General features: G+C 38.2%; 1 pseudogene; it reads left to right on the top strand.

The window, feature by feature from the left end:
- Positions 1-14103: 14103 nt before the first annotated feature.
- Positions 14104-14204, top strand: LOC146892881 (signal recognition particle RNA; annotated as a pseudogene).
- The last annotated feature ends 8089 nt before the right edge of the window (positions 14205-22293 follow it).

The raw sequence follows: 22293 nt of genomic DNA, 5'->3' as shown, positions 1-22293 counted from the left end.
CGGTTTGGTGTGGGAAGGCTTTATTTACTGTAATGCTACAGGTGTCCTTCTTCTTGACTGGTATCGCAAGAACTATGATGTAACACTGGAGTCAATTATTTGAAATTATAGTGCCTGGAACAATTAGACTCCTGCTTCCATGGTAGTGAACTGAAAATTGAACGGAGGCTGAAATGGAACTAGTTTATAGCTGGCTGAAGGTAGCTATACAGGAGCAGCATGACGGCTGCCTTTTTCAAGAGCTGGGGCTTTTAGGTACTGTTCCTGCTAATTACTTTAGGTGAGGAACACTATAGCTGTCAAACTTCACAATCAACTCTGGCTTTGAACTCGCTCAAACAGAAATGCTTGAGTAGTCAGGAAGCATTTCTTTCACTTGCCACTTCATTGAGGTGCTAAATGCAGGAATGTAGTCAGTCAGAGTCATTGTGTTCAGTCCCCTCTCCAGGCTGATTCAATAGCATTTGGTCTGCTGGGAAGGTTTTGAACTTCCCTGCTATACATAGCCCCAGCATTTTCAGTGCTGAAATGCATCTCCAATTGGGCCTACTCTACATGTCATTTGCCTAAAGAGCTTATAGAAGGAGATCACAAGGAGCATGATCTATAAATGAGCCTCTGACAAGGAGGAAATGTCAGCCGGAGATGCTGATTCTAAGAAGTGAGACCTGAAGCTGACTCATAAGGGTTTCAAATCCTGGGCCTGTCTCATCAGCAAAGCAGGTGGCCCAGGCGACAGGAAGGAAGTCAGCTCCTGAGCTCTGCTCTTCTTGGCTGGCAGTTCTCTATTGTAGGGTAGCATTTACTAATCCTTCTACTCACTCTTTAGGTGCAACCTACTTACACATGTTCTCCTTGTTCCAAACTCAGTGATAAGTTTGTCTCAGTCCTTCATTTACAGCAAATTCATCATTGATAGATTAGCAATGTGCTACCACCTCTTTGAGAGGGGACTTGATGATTTTAGAAGAGACCAGTGTAAGGTGAAGACTTATACTGGAATTTCCCTTTAATCCAAAGTACTAGGGCACCATATGAGATTGTCTTGACATCTCTAAGACCAATACAGTGTAAGAGGTTCCTTTCTTTTCCTGTGAGTAAAATAAATTCATGCAGTCAATGAAATTGAGAACCTAACGCAACAGGACTGGAAGTCTTACCTAAGCTGTGTTTCCCCCTTAAAACCACAATACGTGAGATAGTTGTAGGAGTTAACAAACACTCCTGGGTTGGTAAGAACAAGAAGAGATTCACTGCTGGTACATTTAGACAAGCACTCCCTAAAATTGTGTGACTAACAGTGGCTATAAGGTCAGTCTATCTTGCTCTCTATATTCATTTCCACCAAGTATGGGAAAATACCTTGGAAAAGTTTAATTTTCCTCTTCTGAAGTGGGGGCTCTTAATAGAGCTTACTTCATAATTTGTTAAAAAATTAAATAGATGAATAATTCTTTAAACAACATAGAAGATTGTTTAGCCTTTTAAAGATGCTTGCTAAGTAACTAAAAATGACTGAATGGTAATTGGACTGAGTTCATATAAATATTGTAAAAGATGATTGCTGGTTAAATATGATGGGAAATACATTTGGTCACTGTATCCTGATACTATGGCAAACTTAAGGCAATAAGCCTTTCAATATTTCCTTCATTATAGGAAATAATTCACAATGAACACCTTTCCTAACACTTTAATAAACCATTAGGGAAGGATTCTTAGGTAGCTTCAGGACCAGGCAATCACTAGAAAGAATTTTGTCTTAGAATTTTCAGCACTACTTACTAAGTACTGGAAATGGGTGATGAGATTAAAATTTATGATGTAATTATATTTAAATTCAATTAAGTAGTGCCATAAACAATGATAAACAACCTTGTTGAACCTCTCGGCTTTCGAACACATGCAAGTCCTAGGAAATGTTAGGTGGTTCCCAGAGAAGGCCAGAAGGCCCTTCGCATCCCACCCATCCTTTCAACCCTGACTTGTGTATCTTTTCACTTCGTTGTTCATCTGTATCTTTTGAAAAATCCTACATAATAAATGAATTCACATTCTGTATCCTATATTCACTCAAGAAAACTGATCAAATTTAATGTAAGAGGAATGGAAAGGTCATGGAAATAGTTTTTCAGCCAGTCAGTTTAATTATAGATGATTACTTACTGCTTTCGAATAGGGTTAAATGGGGGTAGTTGGGGGGGGCAGAGTTGTCAATCCACATGATCTAATACTACCTCATGGTGGATGGCACCAGAATGAAATTGAATTAGGCAACACCCAGATGAGGTGGCATGGAAAACTGATGGGTGTATGAGGAGAAACATTTATACATTTGATTAGAAAAATCTGTTTTGAGCACAGTGAAATAGGAAGAAATCAAGCAGAATCACCTTCTTTTCCCATACGACAAACAAGTGACACCCATTTGACCAGTGTATTACCTATAAAAAGCACTGCATTCCATATGCCTGAGTGTCCCATGGCAGAGTACATTGAGAGAGGAGAAAAGTGTCAGATGGAGACGTAGTGTCATCCAGATCTAGGAAGTGATTTAGTTGAGAATACATTGATGTAGACGAGATATTTCAAAGAAATATATGTAGTGTGGGTATTTGTGAGTATGTGAAGAAAGAAGAGAATTAAAAAAAAACTACTCCAATATCCAAAGATGTTAGCTCCAGAGTTGGTTTAAGAGGGTGGGTTTGCTCAATGACATGAGCGTCGGCACCATGACCAAACATGGCTGCAAGGATGCGTGACTCCTTTGAGGAAACCCTGGTGCAATGAAATGAAAAGAGAGTAGTTAGATTTTCTTTGAAGAGTTTTCTCATAGCAAGAGATAAAAGCAGACATCTATTTTCTTTGATGTTTTTATCCTACATTTTTGTATTTGATTTTCCTATAAGCATTATAGAAAATTTTCTTCTCCCGTAATTCTTTTCAGAGAAAGAAAGAATTATAGGAAGGGTACATCCCTTGTAGCTATCTCAGGAACTAAGAACAGCTTTCTTATAGTGGGACTATGGGCTCTGAATTTTCCTGCCTAAGTTTTAATCCATTATTCAAAATAATGTATCCGCTTTAAACCAAATGTTCTGCACTTCAGTGCTTTGCTTGTTGTTTACATCTTGGAAGGGCAAAGAGAAAGGTGTTAAACTTCAGATAAGCAAGGACACATCTATGGACCACGATGATATCATTCAATGTCATGCTTATACCTAGTCAGAAATGAATGAACATCTGTGGATTAAAAAATAAAACTATAGTAGTGGCCAGCAGGAAAAAAAAAACACTTTTTATTGAGCTTTGTTATGTAGATGGGAATGGGCTTTGTGGAAAATAATTTATTTGCAAATAAAACAACTAATTGTTATCACTAGAAATACACACACAGAGTGGACTCAGAAAGAAAAAATGAGAAAGTACCATTTTAATATGGTTTCGACTAATGCTGCTATCTTTCCCCAAATCTACATTGATCATTTCTGTATGTTTGGTTTTGACTATTAGGAATAAGACCCACATAGCCCTCAATAAACAAACAAACAAATAAATAAGTAAATCCTACCAGCAATAATCTATCGACAACATAAGCAGGAGAAGCCTTATGTTATCAGTCCTGAGGCCTGTTCCTCAATTACTTCCTATATGTCTGTGATATGCTTCATTCTTTCATTCATTCATTCTTTCTTTCACCCACTCATCTATTTATTCAATAAGAAAGAACCTGGTATATCTGATATAGTGTCTAATACATATGAACTTTAATGGCATATTGAAAGAAATCTTAATCATAGGAACTATGTAAGATACTGCTGTATTTTATTCTCATTTTTGCTTTATCACCTTCTGGCATCCTGGGAACGGATGTCAGTCACTTGTGTTTTCCTAAATCTCTTTTTCAGGATTAATCCCTCTGTAAGCCTAACATGAAATGGAGCTTTTTTTTTAAGTGAGAATTTTTATTATCAATTCAAATATACATGTATGTGTATGTCTTAGTCAGGGTTTCTGTTGCTGTGATGAAATACCATGATGAAAAATCTGGTAGGGGAAGAAAGGATATATTTGCCTTATACTACCATTTCATTGTTCATCATCAACAGAAGTCAGGATAGAAATTCGAACAGGGCAAGATCCTGGAGGCAGAAGCTGGTGCAGTAGACAGTTACAGCTAACTGTTTGGATCCTCATGGCTGGCTCAGTGTGCTTTCTTGAAGAACCTGGGACCATGGACCCAGTGATGACACCACGTCCAATGGGTGTGTCCTCGCCATCAATCACTAATTATGGAAATTCCTACAGGGTGGCCTACAGGTCCATCTTAAGGAGACATTTTCTCAGTTGAGGGTCCCTCCTCTCAGATTGCTTTAGCTTGTATCAAGTTAACATCAGACCATCGAGCACAGGTATTTAGATTTGGCTCAATAAAACTAGGTGACAAAGGTATGCTTTCAGTAACGGGAGGAAGGTTGTGGACGTGTATGTGTAAAGATCTCTATTGTCTTTTTGCGCAGGTGAAAGTAGAGATGATGTTTAAGTGATTCAGGGAATCCTGTTTGGAGATGAATCAATTCCTTCAGCATAAGGGCTTAGCACGGGTGCAACCAAGACAATAACTTTCATTTGTCGACTTAGCACTTTGTATCATTTTAAAAAGTTAAGTACACCATTAAATGTTGGGATTTATAGTTATTTATGAGGATAAGCAATGAATAACATAATCAATAACATAGTGTCTGTCAGGGTTAGTGTCATATATCTGTAACATTTAGGAACAGAGGTCAGAGGACCACGGATAATCTTGGCTACATAGTAAGACTTTCTCAAAATAAATATTGCCCCTGTCAGGTAGGTGTTTTATATTTCTTGTATGAAGATACAGGAAATTGTACATAACACATTATTTAAAGAGTAAAATAATTGAAAATAAAAAAATGACAAGACTAAGCTACTGAAAAAGATAGCATGGTAGGAGAGAAGCTTAGTGTGGGAGAAGAGAAGAGTACGGGGTCCTTGGAAAAGTTCCCCAGTGAGGAGAAATGATGGGGAAGACTGTGATATCCAGGGGTCTGGAAGAAGGAGAGAAAAAGGCAATGAGGATGAAACCAAGAAGGTCAAACTGAATGGGAGGAGACATTCTCAAAGAAAGTGGAGCTGTGTTTAAATAAAGGGTCTTGTTATTGACTTAGGCTTTCTCATAGGGCTTCTCTGCGAAAGTCAGTGCAAGTGTTATAAAACAGAACTAACTCTACCATCTGGTCTACAGACTAAAAGAAGACTCCGACTGCAATAAAAAAGTGGAACACTAGAAAAGAGGGAGGAAACAGGGAAACCATCTCCAAGATGAGTCAGAGGCGTGCACCAAAGTGAGTTTGTGTTGCTGTTGTAATTTTTCTAATTAAAACTAATTCCAATTTCCTAGAGCTGATGAATGATCTAGCAAATTGATTCTGCCAAACCGTATGAAGGAAGAGATTATTGATAAGTACAATTGTGGCTATTATGTTTTGCATGATAAATATTCTCACAAGACCTGTAATGCCAAAGTCCTGGTCATCAGCCTGTGACATAAATGGTAAGAGATGGAACTTAAGAGGTGGGGCCTAATGATAAAATTTCCTTCAAGAGGTATTGTTGAAGGGAATGTTGGGTTCTCTCTTTTCTTTTGCTTATGACCATGATGGGGTGAGCAGCTTTGTACTCATGTGTGATCTCTGCCGTAATGGTTTACTTCAGGCCCAAAACATTAAAATTAACAAACTATGGAATGAACGCTTTGAAACAACAAAACCAAATAAATCTGCCCTTCTGAAGTTGGACAGTGGTGGCACACGTTTTTATCCCAGCACTTGGGAGGCAGAGGCAGGTAGATCTCTGTGAGTTTGAGACCAGCTAGTTCCAGGACAAGCTCCAAGCTACAGAGAAATGCTGTCTTAAAGAACAAAACAAATAAAACAAAACAAAACCCCAAAACAGCAAACAAAAAATTTCCCCTTTTTTTAAGTTTGTCATCTCAGGTATTTTGTTATAGCATGTGAATGCTTGACATAGGGATCGATCAGAAATGAATTATGTATGCGAAGGAATGCAAACTCAGAAAGTGACAGTCCAAATTCACAGTTTCATGACTTTCTCTAAAATCAAACTTACAAAGTTTGAGAGCAGGTAGTGTTTGCCAAGGTAAGGTAAAGAAGGGAGTTACTTCAATGAAGCATTTTGGGTTGATGGAATGATTGCATATCTTCACTACAGTACTACCGTACTACTGTCAAAAATCACAGAGTTACATGACAGAAAAGTGATTTTTTTTCTTATATAAGTCTTAAGTAAGTTGTTATAGAAGTTAAAAAAATGTGTTGCCAATCAGTAATTTTTGCAAGGATTGTGTATATTTTTCATTGAGGAGTTTCCTTGACATAATTTCGTCCATCCAGCTTCCTTCTTCTTACCTTATCTTCCAATGGGCACATGTCTCTATTAGATTAGTTACAGTGTTAGTAAATGAATAGTTAATCAATGTCATGGTTAAACTACTTATTTTTTCTCTGAGCTACTGTTTCTGTTTGACAAAGAATGTTGTAACTTTCACTATTTCTGTCTGATGTGGCTGGTGAGGATTGTCTTTGGGTTTTCAGTTACACAACAAATATATGGTGTGGGATTCCCCTCTGTGTGCTGTGAATACCATTGGTTAATAAAAAAACTGTTTTAGGCCTATGATAGGGTAGAGTAGAGCTAGGTGGGGAAAGCTGAACTGAATGCTGGGAGAGAGGAGGCAGAGTCACAGAGAAGCCATGGAGCTGCCATCAGAGACAGACACAGCCAAACTTTGCTGGTAAGCCACAGCCTTGTGGCGATACACAGATTAATAGAAATGGATTAAATTAAGATGTAAGAGTTAGCCAATATGAAGCTAGAGCTAATGAGCCAAGCAGTGATTTAATTAATACAGTTTCTATGTGGTTATTTCGGGGAACAAACAAGTGGCCTCTTATTACAAATATGTACCGTGGTACTATGTACCATGTCTAGAACTAAAATGAATTTTCTGGTGAATAGAACAAAGTCTATATTTTTTTGTTAGTAACTCAGATTGACAAAGATATTAATAAAAAATGCCTAAATGAATAAGATATATTCATTGCCATTTAGCACATTGTAAGGTAATAATGTCAGGCCCACAAATGTGGTGTCACAAAAAAATTTAACATTTTGGTTTCTGTAACAGATACACGTTATTAATCATCAATATGTTAGGAGAACTTTAATTCCTGAAGGAGGGTGTGGGGGAAGGAGCTGGCTCAAGCTATGATAAACTTATATTTAATTGGCACCAGAAAGTCAATTAATTAATGTATAATGGAAAATAGAACAACCATGGGGACCAGTATTCAAAGTATCTGGTTAGCACATTCTTTCCCAGGAGAAAACTCCCTACTTTAATAAAGATCAGCAATTGGCTTGGTGAATATGCAAAGACAGAAAATATTATGAGCTGTGACAACGCTAGACCAGGCAGGCTAACAAGAGCATATTCAGTCAAACAAGGGTTCTCCCAAGAAATACTGAAAGCATATGCCTCCAAATGCATTGTGTGGTATAGACACTGATTTTGCCACTTCTCTTTAGAATACACCTTCATTCAATGCACCCAAATTCCAGTTTTGAGGATTATTGAATTATATCATAGTTAAAAATATGAACTTTGGAGACATGTGGATCTAGTCCTAAGAATCTCAGATCCTCAGTATGTTCATAGTTCTCAGGGAAAAGTCTTATTTGTGGAGTGAAACAGACCCATATGTGGCTCCCTGCCATGAGATCTACTGTTATGTGACCATGTGCAAATTATTTCCATTGCTTTGTCTTAGTTTCTTCTCTACAAAATATAGGTATGGTAGTTCCTTTGCATAATACAGTTACAAGAGTTCTATAAGAGAGTGCCTATAAAATGCTTATAAAAGTAAGCACTGGATGACAACTCACAGCTGTGTATTCAATCAGCAGCAGGACTATTACCATCACCCCCATTGCTGCCATTTAATACTCAAAGTGGCTCAAAACTCAAGTATTTAAAGAAAATATTCAATTCCCAATGTACTCTTTGAGGAAGACTTAGCTATAATGTCTTGATGTGGTATTACCAAGTGTCATAAGCCTGTGGGGTCTTTGTAATGGTTATTTGAGCTTATTCTTCTATGTGTAGACTGATTATTTCATGTTGCTTACTAAATGCTAACTTGGACCAGGCACTGTAGGTGGCTGGCAAGTTAGACAGTTGAGAGTAGGTCTACTATCTATCTGGTCAAAATCTTTCAGATGTTGCTTATTACTAAACTGAATAGTGCCCTATCTGGACTGATTCTCTTCTAGAATGTTAGGTCTATGGTTTGGAAGTGGTAATGTTTTCCAAAGCTGATCTCCTAGAAGTTTGGTCCTCAGTGTTACGATGCTATAAAGTCCCTTAGGGAAAATGGATAGGTGCAATGTAAATTAGAACTCTTGGAACAGATTGATGCTAGTTTCACAGAATGAGTTGGTTATTCTCATAGGATGCCACCACCATGAGGTACCCACCACAGCTGAAGACAAGCTGACACCATGCTCTTCAATCTTTAGGGCTATTATTTAGAGACCCTTATTTGCTCAATATAGTACTCAGCCTCGGGTATTATGTAGTAGGAATGGAAAAGGATGTGCTTAGAGAAACAAATGTTTCCTTACTCTCAAGAAATATGTCTGAAGGAAAGAAGGAGAAAGAAACCCCAAATTTCCATTCTTTAAAAATTATTTTGCATGTATTTATTATTTTATGAATCTATTTATTTTGTATGGGGATGGTGGTGCACATACCACAACATGTGTGCAGAAGACAGAGGATCCCATACCGTAGTCATTTCTCTCCTTCTACCAAGCAGTTCCCAGGAACCAAATTCAGGTGACCACACTTTACTCACTGGGTCATCTCACGAGCCCCAAGATTTCATTAGTTATTGTATGAAGACTAAGAAATGTGAATGGGCAAAGAGCCAAGTATCCAACAGAGCAAGAATCACCACAAGTACTATGACTCTCCAAAACTACACAACAGGAAGTGGACAGAGATGTTAGGCATTTGCATTTGTAGCTAAGAAAATACAGAGAGCAAAATTGCACAATGGGAAGTGGACAGAAATGGGGGGCATTAGAATTTTTATGCAAGAAAATAAGGAGGACTGTACTGATTTAATTCAGTACTAATAACAGAAGTTGTTTGACATGCCAACAACTCCTTAATGCCCCAAAGAATCCCAAATGTACACCATCCATCACCTCTGACAGGGGGATTATCCCAGTCTGTACTGAGAAAAAAAGAACACAAAACACTGTTTTCTATGAACTAGTGTTTTTGTTTTGTTTTGTTTCTGTTTTAAGACCTTTCTTGATAAATCTTCTGCCTGTTGGTTTTCTCTGTTCCAATTAAAGTCGATGCCTAAATTCACTTTGTGGATATAATAACTAGGATTTCTTTCAGGGTGCCATTCCTAATTAAAAGCAGCATTTACAGAGAAAGGCTTTTACATACTTATGTATTACCTTATTCAATCCAAGCAAATTGCTTCCCTGTGTAAACTTCTGAATAGTTTCATTTCTTCAAACACTAAAAGTCATTCTAATGTAGATTTTGCATTAATTTGGGGAAAAGAAAATGGAGCAAATTCTAATTGGAATTACTATTTCTAAAATTAATTCTTGACTTTTTAAAAATAGATACAAGCACTCATATTTATAAATGTCTCTCTGTGTATTCTGATCTGCACGATCTGAGTGAGTGCTTGACACATTGGTGATTCTGAAACTTACAGTTTTCCTTCTTTGCATTTGTCTTGCTTCAGAAAAGGGGCTTGGGATTATGCAGGAGACAGGGTGAAATGAAGAATATACCACAGGCTGTTTACACCCATCAGCCAATTCAATCCTAAACAGGTCTGCAATTTATCCTTCCCCACTTTTAAAGATGAGAAAGTTGAGGCAGAGCAAGTCTCTGCGATCTGTCTGAGGTCTTTGACTCACATGGTTCCAGGAAAGATTCAAACCCAGCAGCTGTAACAGGAGTATCCTCTCCTACCCACTCCACCACCAATGGCAACACTGTGGGCTCAGGGAGAGGCACTGTTTTTTGAAAGATAGACAAAGGAGCCTTAAGGATATGACTTTTTTTTTTCTGTCTCTTTTACATGGGGAAAACTTCTTGGCCCTTCTGTTCTTGAGTTATTTTTTTCAACTTATCAAATAGAACAATTGTGCCAGCTGAATTGAGTCTAAAGGGAGGTCAAAGTTAATGCAACCTTTGTCTATTGGTCTGTCTGCTTTTCCTTACTTTTGCTCATGAGAAGTCCTTAAACTCCACTCTTCAGTAGCCTTCCTCCCCTCCTCCGTGTAGTCCCGTCCTTATAGAGTTTGTTAGCCATGTGGGCAAGAAACTGCTTTGCCTGGACTGCTTGATGTTATGCTGTATGCATTGGACAAATAGAACACACAGGGAAATGACTGCTTAACTTGCCTAAAGGTGAGATGATCCTTCAGGGTTCCTGCTTCATGAAAGAGTCTGATGGACATTCTGCAGGACACAGAAGAAAGTGACTGACACTACCAATATAGGTGGAACTCTCTTTGAAATTTCCTGCTTTATGGAAAAGTCTGCCTGATACTATGGGCCAGTAGGCTGAAGATGGGTGCCCATGTTACAGAAGAACTTTGGGTGACTGTCCAGGCAGTTTTGGAAGTTGCTTACAATGCATTTCCTGTTAACTTAGGTAATAGTATGTCTTTCTGGAGTCTTTGATAGAGTTGAAGAAAAAATAGTTATAGTTTTCCTTAGTTATTATAAAAGATAAAGTAGATATAAATATATTATCACTGTAATTCTTGCTTAGTATCTGTTTTGTTATATGTAACTTTACTATGTTAAAGTTAAAAACTTCCTTTTCATTTAGACAGAAAAGGGGAAATGATGTGGGAAGTCCTACATATGTGTTGCTTTTATTGGTTAATGAATAAAGAAGCCCTTTTGGCCTGTGGTAGAACAAAATAGAACTCGGCACGGGAAGCCTGAACTGAATGCTAGGAGAAAGAAGGGGAAGTCAGTAAGAAGCCATGTAGTCCCCTGAAGACAGATGCCACCAGAGGGAACTTACCCGGTAAGTCAAAGCCACACAGCAATACAGATGAATAGAAATGGGCTAACCAAAGATATAAGAGCAAGCTAGAAATACACTTAAGTGATTGGCCAAACAACAATTTAAATAATATAGTTTCTGTGTGATTATTTTTGGGAGTCTGTGTGGCTGGGAAATACATAGGCAGCCTTTCGCCAATAGTCCCAGGCTGGCTGATGGATCCTGGTGACAGGGCTCTAATGGACATGAACAGAGCTGGGTTTTGTGGATCACATGGGGCTTCATCTGCCCTGTGTCTTATTAGAGTAAGCTTGCCTCAGGCATTCACAGCTAGTATTTATGAAACTGGTGTAAAAAATAAGCATAACGTTGAGTGGATGTAATTATACTTGTTTTATTTTGTTAAAACAAAAGTAAACTGGCAGCATTTTTTAGAAGATGCTGCAGCTGTGAGTGGCTGAGAGATGATCATCTTGGATTCGGCCCAGATTACTGTTGAGAGAACATCCCAAAGAGCCCGTTGATTCTGGAGGTAGAAAAAGAGTCACTCTGTAATTGCTCCTACTGGTCTGGTTCTTGGCAATTCCTCTACTCTCTGACTATGTTATATTATCTAGCCGTAATGGGAGGAAGAAGCTTTTTGAAAGCCATGCCCCCCCCCCCTTTGCTTACACAACCCTTCTTGGGATCTTAACAAACCCAAACAGAAATCCAGAAAGCAGCATTTGTGACAGTTCCTGACATAAACTGTCAATCTAGTGAGCAGATTCTACTGATCTTGCCCGTATCTTCTGACAGGTCCTGCTAACATACATCATAGTTGAAGATTTGATGAGTGCAACTAAAATTGTTTGAAAAAGAAAATACACAACCATACACAATTAGCCCTGCCCATTGCCACAGAAGTCAGGGCTTCACAATCAACAGGTCTTAAATTGTGTTATTGGAGCTGAAAAGAATTAAACATGGTGCTAAAAATAGAAATTAGACCAGTGAAATATGTAGTTCCCACAACAGACGACGGAAAAGAGAAAACTAAGCCTGAGGTTTTCAGTGGGCCAAGTGTCTTAGATTAAATATCAGATTAGCTGACTTCATAGACAAATCCCCAACATCTCCTCTTACTTTTCTAGCTACAACCACGTATGAACTTAGTGACCTTGAATCTTGTAAGTTGGTGTTCACTAGTCTTTCTAACGCCTTAAAACCACCAGAATCCTCACAGTGTTGTTCATCAGATGTTGAAAATGTGTTTTGATTACAAGAGAAATACACTTTTATTGCTACCTGTCAGTGCTCCTGCAAGGAACTTTTTCAACAGCCTCACAGAGGTTAGCCATTGGTCCAGTTCCAATATTATCAAAATTAATGTTTGGGTAAGAAAACGGCGTGACCCTTTGAATGCATTTGGCCTTTGGAAATGAAACACACTGAGGCATGTGGGGAGCTCCACAGCCGCACGTGAGACAGAGGCACAGAGAACTCGAGTGAAACCTAGCCACACAGTGAGTTTGAGGCTCCGCCTCTATGCGCAAACCTGAAGATAAGAATAATAATAGTGATTTTAAAATGATAGACTTCATAAATGGGGTACGATTGAGAGAAAGCTGTCAAGTCCATTTAATGGCATGATCTTTAGCAAATCAATGCTTCAGGTGTGAGGAAAGAATAGAAGAAAACCAAAAGTCTACATATTAAGGATTCATAAGATTACTTATGAATTTATGTAGTCCTGAGACTCCTGAAGGGTGAACTACATTAAGCATTGTAAAACTTCCTTTAGTTTGCAGAGCACAGATCTGGCCTTGTAACTGAGGAATTTGTGGTTAGTCTTTCACATATTTACTTCTGGACTCGTTTTCCTAGCGTTATCATAATGTTTGTGACTACGAGACTATCTCTTGCCTACAGCATCCTCTCTTCTTCGGGAGACTCCTTTCCGTTCAGCTGCCCCCCACCTCCTCTCCATCTGTTTACCCTAAGGCAGGTTTGTGAGAGGGTCAGTTTCATGCTAGGAAGACTTTCCTTCTTGAAAATAAATATCCATTCCTTATGCAAGGTTTGCTATTTTATCTGTAATTCATTTCTCAACTTCCAGGGATTTGGTCTCCTAAATTGGTCCCAAGCTCTCATACAATTGTTGGAAGTTTGCAATTTTGTGTGTGTGTGTGTGTGTGTGTGTGTGTGTGTGTGTGTGTGTGTGTGTGTTTAAGGACTAGTAAGTTGCAGCTTATTGCCTGGGGAGAAACGGGGTATCTTATAATTACAGAACATTGCAGTTGTAGCATACAGTGGCCACTGACAAGATGGGCAGGGATGCTGTGGATGCTCTCCAGCACAGCTTTATTTCCGAAACAGCTAGTGGGTGGGGTGTGATTTGGTCCACAGGCATTAGTTTGCAGACTCCTGCTAACAGCAATGCTTTCTTCCTCTCCCTGACTTGCCCCCTGATAGATTTTTAGAGAGGACATCCTGTCCAGCTCTCGTCTTGCTGGAGCCCCAGTTGCTCCGGTGCTTCTTCCCTTCTTCTGCTTGTTGTAGACCGGCAGTGCCTTGTGCCCAGTACCCAGCAAATAAGAAAACATGCCGTGAGTGGGCAAAATCAAATCCTGTGAGACATTTAATAACCAAAGCTCCAAACCCTGCTGAAAGTCCCTGCTGACCACTCACCATGTGCCCCACGGCTTTGTAAGTGGTTCATACGGTTTTGTCACTTAACTGTCCTCTATCCTTCAAAATTAGGAATTATTTAACTTCCATTTATAGGAAAATCTTTTTTTTTAAAGTTACAGCTAGAAAAGTATTCAGAAGTATGATGAGAATCCCCACCGCATCCACCCCTTATCCCTGAAACTGTGGTGGCATTACAATCCAATTATTTGGAGCATTTTTATCATGATCTTTATGCCACAATGATTCTGCTTAGAAAAAGCCCAGCGCATCAATATGGTGACCTCCCGGGAGCGGGGGACCACCAGGTTTCCTAAGGAGGGGTGAACCGGCCCAGGTCGGAAACGGAGCAGGTCAAAACTCCCATGCTGATCAGTAGTGGGATCGCGCCTGTGAATAGCCACTGCACTCCAGCCTGGGCAACATAGCGAGACCCCGTCTCTAAAAAAAAAAAAAGCCCAGGGATCTCTATGAATTAAAAAAAAAAAAGACTGTACGATGGTTTCCTCTAGATGAACATGGTAACTTTCCAATCAGACACATTCACTAAGGCCATTTTCATCCGATTTCTAGAGTGGTTTCCATGTAGATACACGGAGAAATTAATCATGACTTTTCACTTGCCATGGGAAAATAAGAACTCTGGAATTTTGTGCACATTGCATAAAGCTTCCTAGTTAGGATATTTTCTTACACTGATGCTCAACCAAGGGAAAGCAGAAAGAGGACCTTGGTGAGGGCTAGCTCTATCGCTGAGTTTTTGAGGCCTTACCTACAGCCCATCTCAGCGCACCCTCACTGATGTGATCGCACAGGGTGAGGCTAGATAGATGGGAGCTAAAGCGCCATATCTTAGGTCCTCCACAGAAGACCTGAGAAAAGGAGGGCTTGAGTCACAGCCCTATATCAGTTGGTCAGACACGCAGCCCAGCTGTGCTTCTGTGAACTGGAGGCTGGTGGTCTCATTGAGGGACACACAGACACAGGGAGCCGAAGTGTCGTTTTAATTGTTAGGCAAATGATGAGTCTCCAAAGAGCAATACTACTGTCATTTGATTAAATGCCCTTATGGGTATAAAACAGGGATTTATCTGGAAGAAAGAGGAAGGCACAGGACAAAGCATATTGTGCCCTTCTTAGCATCGACTAGATTTGGTTATCAGGTCTAATAAAGCAGTGCTGGGCTCTCTTCTAAATATAAAAGTGGAGTCTTATTTCTTTATTAATAATATCATAATTACTCTTTGGTATGTTCAAATTCATTATGTTTGATGGAAGTCTTTCACAGTCAAGGACATCTCCTTGTCGTGAGCAATTTTAATTTTCTCAGCACATAAAAGCCCAGCAAGAAATGGGCCTTAATCCCTCATGAGTCTCACTGTACTCCTTGGGGAGGTGTCTGGGCTCTCACTACATAATATTTACTCATTATACCTCTTCTCATCAATAGCAATTGACTTTGATGTTGTTGTTGTAGTAAAGTCAAATCTTTGACTAGATTTATGTTAGTTAAATCTATATGTTTTGTGCTTTCCTTTCATTTCGCTTTAAAATTCAGGTTTCTGAGTAACAAAGCAGAGATTGTTCTCAGTGGCCGTGCTCAGCACATTGTAGAGGACATACAATTAATAAAATTTGCACACGCCATTTTAAAAGGCCATCAGTCTTACTCTCCCTGGCGAGTGCCAGAAAGAATGCATTTGACCAGTGCACACACCAGTTAGATTGTTTGAATAATTTATTTTTTGAAAATTATTTCAATATCACATATGATTTATTATTGTAAAATTAGTCACCTGTAGTTTACAATTCACCAGGATGGACTTTTGGAGGGTGGAGAAGAGGGTGAATTTCTATGCTATTTTAGTACCATTGATATTATCAAATGATGTCAGATTTAATTAGTAAAAGGGAGATTTTACAAACATTGACCTTGGTTCAGGGGGACTGGGAGAAAAAAAAAACAAATCTGAAGATAAGGAGATAACAGTTGATGGATGGAACATTATTCTTTTTGAGGAAACTAAAAAACAATAAAACACTAAAAAATGAATGTGTGACCTAAAGAACAAAATTAAGTTAAACACTGTCATACTAGCTGAAAAATAAAATCCCGACTAGGTGAAGGCAGCAGAACATTCTCGTTTTGAAAAGTAAATGAGGGTTGTTAGACACACCTCAATAAAAAAAATGGCTTTGTTATTTCAAGAAAAAGAAGAAGGTAGTTGAAAGGAGAGGCAATGTGGGTATACAAGCAAGGATCTGAACTGATGGTGGCATTGGATAGGAGATCAAATGTAAGCAAGGGCATAAACCAGCTTAATTATACATTAACAAGAAAAATAGTTCTCTACCTATGTTACACAAAGGAATGGAGACTCCTCCTTTGGGGAACATAAGATTATTTTAACCTGTGATTTATAAAGTATGCACTCAACTATGTGCCTTAAACATTGTACTACATGGGATAGAGAAGTAATTACGTAATGAGTATACAGCTGCTCAAGTAAACCTGAATACAACAAGGAACCATACACGATCTTCAGAACATATTTTCTGTGAGTGTACAGGCACAGATTCAATTTTTTTTAGATATGAGAGAAAAATGGGAAGAGTACTGATAATTCTGTGGATTTTTGTACTTACAGAAAATCCTACTACAATTTCCCTGAGCTGCAATTTGCCTTTGTGCACTCTGATGTTAATAAAGAAGGAAGATTATTAAGAATATCATAAAGAAATCCTAAGGATATAACCCACACTAAGAGGGCAAGTGATCTTCATTTACCAATCCTTGAGAGAAAAGAAAACAAAATAAACCGATTCTTCTCACTGGTGAATCTTAAAAGAAAGGCCAAATGGGATTGACTGTTGAGCCAATATTCGTTAGGCAGTAATGACAATGGTGCTGTATTATATTAAAAATGTAATCACATTTTTAAAAAAGATCTTACACCTCATAACTCATCAGAAATGGGGTAGGTATTAAAGTGAAGGAGGAGGGTTGAACTTTAGCAAATGTCATCTGGTCATTCATTTGCCTAATATTTACTGAGCATTTTCTATTTGCCAGGGTCTCTGCCAGAAGCGGGAGACATAATGATTGAGTCTCTGTTTTCGTGAAACTTCTGTGGCATTGAGAAAATGACGGTAATGAAATAATCACCACTTGCCCATAAGATTACAAAGTTAGAGACTGAAAGCCTTAAAAAGAATGTACCTTTCTGTGTGTTTCCCTAATGTATAACAAACCAGTTTACATAGCCAGAGGAGGCCTTCTTGACAAAGTGGGATTTTCCTGCTTCTCCATACAGGGCCAGCTCCTATAATGCAAAGGGAGGAGTAGAGGAACATGTGCAAAGATCCTGGGGTGGAACTGAGAGCCACACAACTCTGCTTACAAATTAGCTATTCATCCATCCAGATCCAGACTGAATCTATCTGTTTTCCTTTAGTACTCCAAACTGCCAAGCAAATATATTTGATCTCCTATTCTCAAAATAGCCCAAACCAGAACAAGCTCTTATTTATTATTATTATTATTATTATTATTATTATTATTATTATTATTATTATTATTTTTAATTTCTTGACTTTTGGTGTGTATGTGTGCATGTGCTGTGGTGTGTGTGTGTGTGTGTGTGTGTGTGTGTGTGTGTGTGTGTGCATAGTGTACTCATAGCTTTGAAATATTTCCAGGCTAATGCTATTTCACATTTGTGTTCAATTGACATAAGTTCCACTTGATATGAAAACCTTGTCTCTCATGAACTTCTCAGACCCCTTAGTAGGGGGCAGCGCTACACTGACAAAGATGAGATCTGACACAGGCTTAGAAAATAAATGATTTCACAAAAGAATGTAGGAGCCATGGAGCTGCCTATCTACTCTTATGTCAAATTTGAAGCTATGAATGTTAACTTTTCTTGTAATGACAAAGTCGTAAGAAAGATAACTTGACATAAATGCTTTTTAAGCAAATTCAAACACTGGACTCTAGAGGGCAAGTTTATATTCTGGCAATTTGTTCCAAGGAAATCATCAAAGCAAATGGTATGTGAGTGTGGATTATTTCACACAGAAAGACACACAAAACAAGAGTCTTGAAATCTTGATGAGAATGTGAATATTACTTGTGCAAACTATGAACTGAGTTGTCATAAAAGTGGAGAGCAGTTTATAAAGTTATAGTGAAGCTAAAAAATGTTAATTTATCTTCCTTGTTAATAATTGATTATGAGGATATGATAAGCCTTCTTTTCTCTCCTATACCTTGTTGCCTTTCCCCTTTCTTGTTAACAAGACAATTTTTGCTCAAATTGGTAAAGAAAAAATACCCCAGAAGATTAGTACATAGTTCTCCTCTGTCTGTCCATGGAGGCTGTATTCTTATTGATTTGGGAATGTGTGCAAAAATGTTCTTGTTTTCTAACCATTGCTGCCTCTCTCATGTTGACTTTAATAAACAAGTCAATATTTTACTATTTAGGTATCTCCACACAAACAGTTATCTCATGGGATAATAGACTTTAAATTCCCAAATGTTCCTTGGGAAGGTTACTAGAGTGTTGTATTTCTTTATTTACTTAGGAGGAAACGCAATTTTGCTATATTCATGTAAGATCTAGTGATGGTGAACCCATTATCTTTCCAGTAGGAAACCCTGTCAGTGCTTTTGGTAGGAAGAAAACTTACTTGGACAGGAGGTGAGGAGACAAAAGAATTTTTGTGTGCTTCTTCCCATATGTATTATAGCTGGAATCTGCAAGTATACATCAATACTGTGAGATAATTCTGATTTCACTAGTTTTTAAGGATCAGGAGAGATGACTTAGCAGGTAAACATGATTGATTACAAGCTTGTGATTGGCTACTATCACTAAAGAACCCATAGATTAATACTCTAAAATATGCTTTACAATTTACACCAACCTGGTTGAATAGCCTCTTGATTATGATCCCTACACGAACATAGACCTTGCAAATGTGAGGAAAAGCATAAGCTATTCTAATATCTGCTTTATTGCCACAGCTGTCTTCCATGCAAACACAAAAATGCAGAAGCTATCTAAAGACTTCTTATTTGAAAATCATGTGTTCAAACTTGCTACTAACTGGGTGCACAAACAGAGCATAATATTTAACAACAATAGCTCAGCTAGCTTCTTCATCTGAAAGGAGGGAACTTAAACACCTGTGCTGTTATGATGTGAAGAAAATGAAGTAACATAGGTATACATGGTATTTGGTATGGAGCTAACATACAGTTAAAACTCAGCTGGGGTGAGAACAATACCTGCAGTAGTGCTTAAGCTGCTATTAATTAAATTGCTTTCTCTCGGGCAGATGGTTTAATTTCCATCAATGCAAGAAATGCTGCAGCAGATATACCAATGTATAAATTTGCAGTGACATCATTCCCTCTTTCTTTATGACTAGTTTCTAGCTGTTGAATGGACAGATACAAAGAACCGTTCCTGTAAAGCATCAAAACATGTTGCTGAACAGTGTGTGGGAAAGGTTGCTTCAGTCCATACAACCACATCTAAGAACAATTTCACACACTTCAGTGTGAGTGAGCCTGGCAAGAATTCCACCCCTGATTTATGAATGAATATTCTTTATGGTCTGCTTTCCTTCATTTACAATATTTTAAACAGTAATAAAAAGAAAGGGAAATGGTGCTTGAGGACCACAATGACAGAATTTTCCAACTGTGTTGACCTGTGTTGATTAAGAGGGTGTCTGGGGAAGGGTTAAGAAATACTTCTGGGGTGAGAGGCCTTAGCTGCTAAGAAGAAAAGTCATGAAAAATGCCAAGTATATTTAATTTTCCATAATACATCACCACAGCCATCTGAGAGAATGATAATGCCCTCTTTAAAGGAGAAACAAATACTGACAAAGAGGGATTTGGGGAACAATGATACATATTTCTTATTTTTCAAATAGCTTTTTGCTAATGAGTATATGAGATGCATAAAAATTACCAATTAATACCTGAAACACCTATGTTGAGCAAAATAAGGATCCATGATCTGAAATGAAACATTATCCCAGGTTATAGTCCTGTTACTGTACTTTGTAGGCATGGTGATACTCTCACTCTATCCTTGGTCATAGATGGCTAGACCGATAGGTAAGAAAATTCTTATTATAAAGTGATGTTAGTAATAAAATAAAATCCTATAGTTATATGAAATATTGTTGTAAAAGAACAAATTATGTAATAATGTTTCTAAAATATTCATTATAAGAGAATCTTATTCTTTTTACTTTATTTCTTCATCAATAGCTATTCTTTCCATTTTTGTGGTATGTTCCCTACTATAACACTAGATTCAGGGTTGATTCTTTGTTGATATGGTAAATATTTTTATCTTAATATCACCTTTATGGGAGTGGGGCAATCACTTCAGAAGTAGTGTCCATCACAAAAGTACTTAACTCAACAAAGAACAATACCATGAATTATAGGATCAAATGTCTCAGTGAATACGTACTCCCATGACACATTAAAATTCATCTCTGTAAGGGTGCTACAAAAACAACATTCCTGGAAAAAAAATCACAAGACACTTCAAATTATGTGAAACGTTTGGTTTGCAAGGACAAGTTTCTTTCTTTTTTAATCCCCTGTAAAATTTCCTAGAAACACAATTTATGTCCTAACACGCTTAAGGGCTAGGGTTGTCCCAGGCAACAGCAGCTTTTGTTCAGCATTTCTGGCTTTAGACGGATTCATGGACCGTTTGCAATCAGTGTTGAAATGCAGGCTTCAGTAAAAACTGTGAGAAGCTGAGAAACGTTACATGCATAATTCATAATTCCCTCATCACTGGATGTATGTGTGTTTGAGGATTCAGGGTTACACTGCTAGCCTACTTCATTGAAAGTATGATTTGGATATAGTCAACAATTCTTTTACTAGTGCTTAAAAAATTCCTTGTATTTTCATTAAAATGATTTTTTTTTGTTTTCTCCTGGAAGATGTTTTTAATTTACAATTTTAAACTTACTACTAGTACCTAGAAATCCAGAAATTGGCTTGTACATATGCCTCTAACATGACTGTATTTCCTTTCCGCCCTTTCTGCTTTCAACCACAGTAGCCCTTGACAGGTCCCAGAACACACCCAGCTCCTTTCTGAACCAATACATCTAGACATCCCTGCTATTTCCAGTTTTAATGGGCAAAACAAGATGCCCGATGGCCTCAGTTCATTGGTCTTTGATTTGTTTTGGCCAGGAATTCCTTAAGTGCTTTGCCACATGAGTTTCTACACAAATCACCTACACCTTGAAGAGCAAAGAATGAACATCCACGCCAGGCAGTGGTGGTGCACGCCTTTAATACCAGCACTTGGGAGACAGAGGCAGACAGATCTCTGTGAGTTCAAGGGCTGCCTGGTCTACAAGAGCTAGTTCTGAGCCAGACCCCAAAGCTACAGAGAAACCCAGTCTCAAAAAACAAACAAACAAAGAATGAACACGCAGTCTTCAGTAACTGCACTGGCTAGCATTATGCAAACTTGACAGACAATCTGAATCATCTGAAAGTAGGGAACCTCAACTGACAAAATATAAGATCTTGCTGTAAGACTTTTTCTTAATTAGTGATTGTTGCGAGAGGGCCCAGCCAATTGTGGGTGGTGCCATATCTGGGCTTGTGGTCCTCGATTCTGTAACAATGAGTAAGCCACCACAACTGGTTAAATTCTCTTTGGACAGATACCTTGCTTAACCTAGATATAGGTGGGAGGATTTTAGTTTTGCCTCAAAGTAAAATGTCAGATTTTATTGATTCCCCATTGAAAACCTTACCCTTTCTGATGAGTAGATGGGTGCTATAAAGATTTGTATCGGTATAGATCTTGTTTGCTATATGTATATTTTTGCTCTTGATTAAGGTATTGTGATTGTGCAACTCATTTAAAAATGCAATGTATAATTAAGAAATATAGGTAAATGGAGAGTCATCTATAGTAGCCAAGCTTGTAGTCATGTTAATTGGGTTTTCTAGATGTTCAGAGATGTATTTCAGATGGATAGGCATTCTTCAAATCTTTCCAAGACTACAGAATATGGCACTTAAAATGTTTTAAGAACTTAGGACTTTTCATGACAATGAAATACATCTGCTCCTGGCAGCACCAATTGCTTCAAAAGGAAAATGGGCATCGGAGAGGCTCCTTATGGAGTTGGTGAGCTATTTGGACAAAAAAACTGCTCTTGCCTGGACTGATTCATTGGTATGTTGGGTGAACTGGACATGCAGAACCCACAGAGAAATGACTGCTGAACTTGCCTAAAGGTGAAATCATCCTTTGGGGTTCTTGCTTTATCAAAGAGTCTACCAGACATCCTGCAGGATACAGAAGAAAGTGACTGACAAACTGCCAATATAAGCAGAACTGACTTTGCAATTTCCTGATTTGTGGAAAAGTCTACTGAATAT

Source organism: Myodes glareolus, chromosome 9, assembly GCF_982192425.1.
Source record: "Myodes glareolus chromosome 9, mMyoGla1.1, whole genome shotgun sequence".
Classification (NCBI taxonomy): Eukaryota; Metazoa; Chordata; class Mammalia; order Rodentia; family Cricetidae; genus Myodes; species Myodes glareolus.
This window is presented reverse-complemented; position numbering and strand designations above follow the sequence as displayed.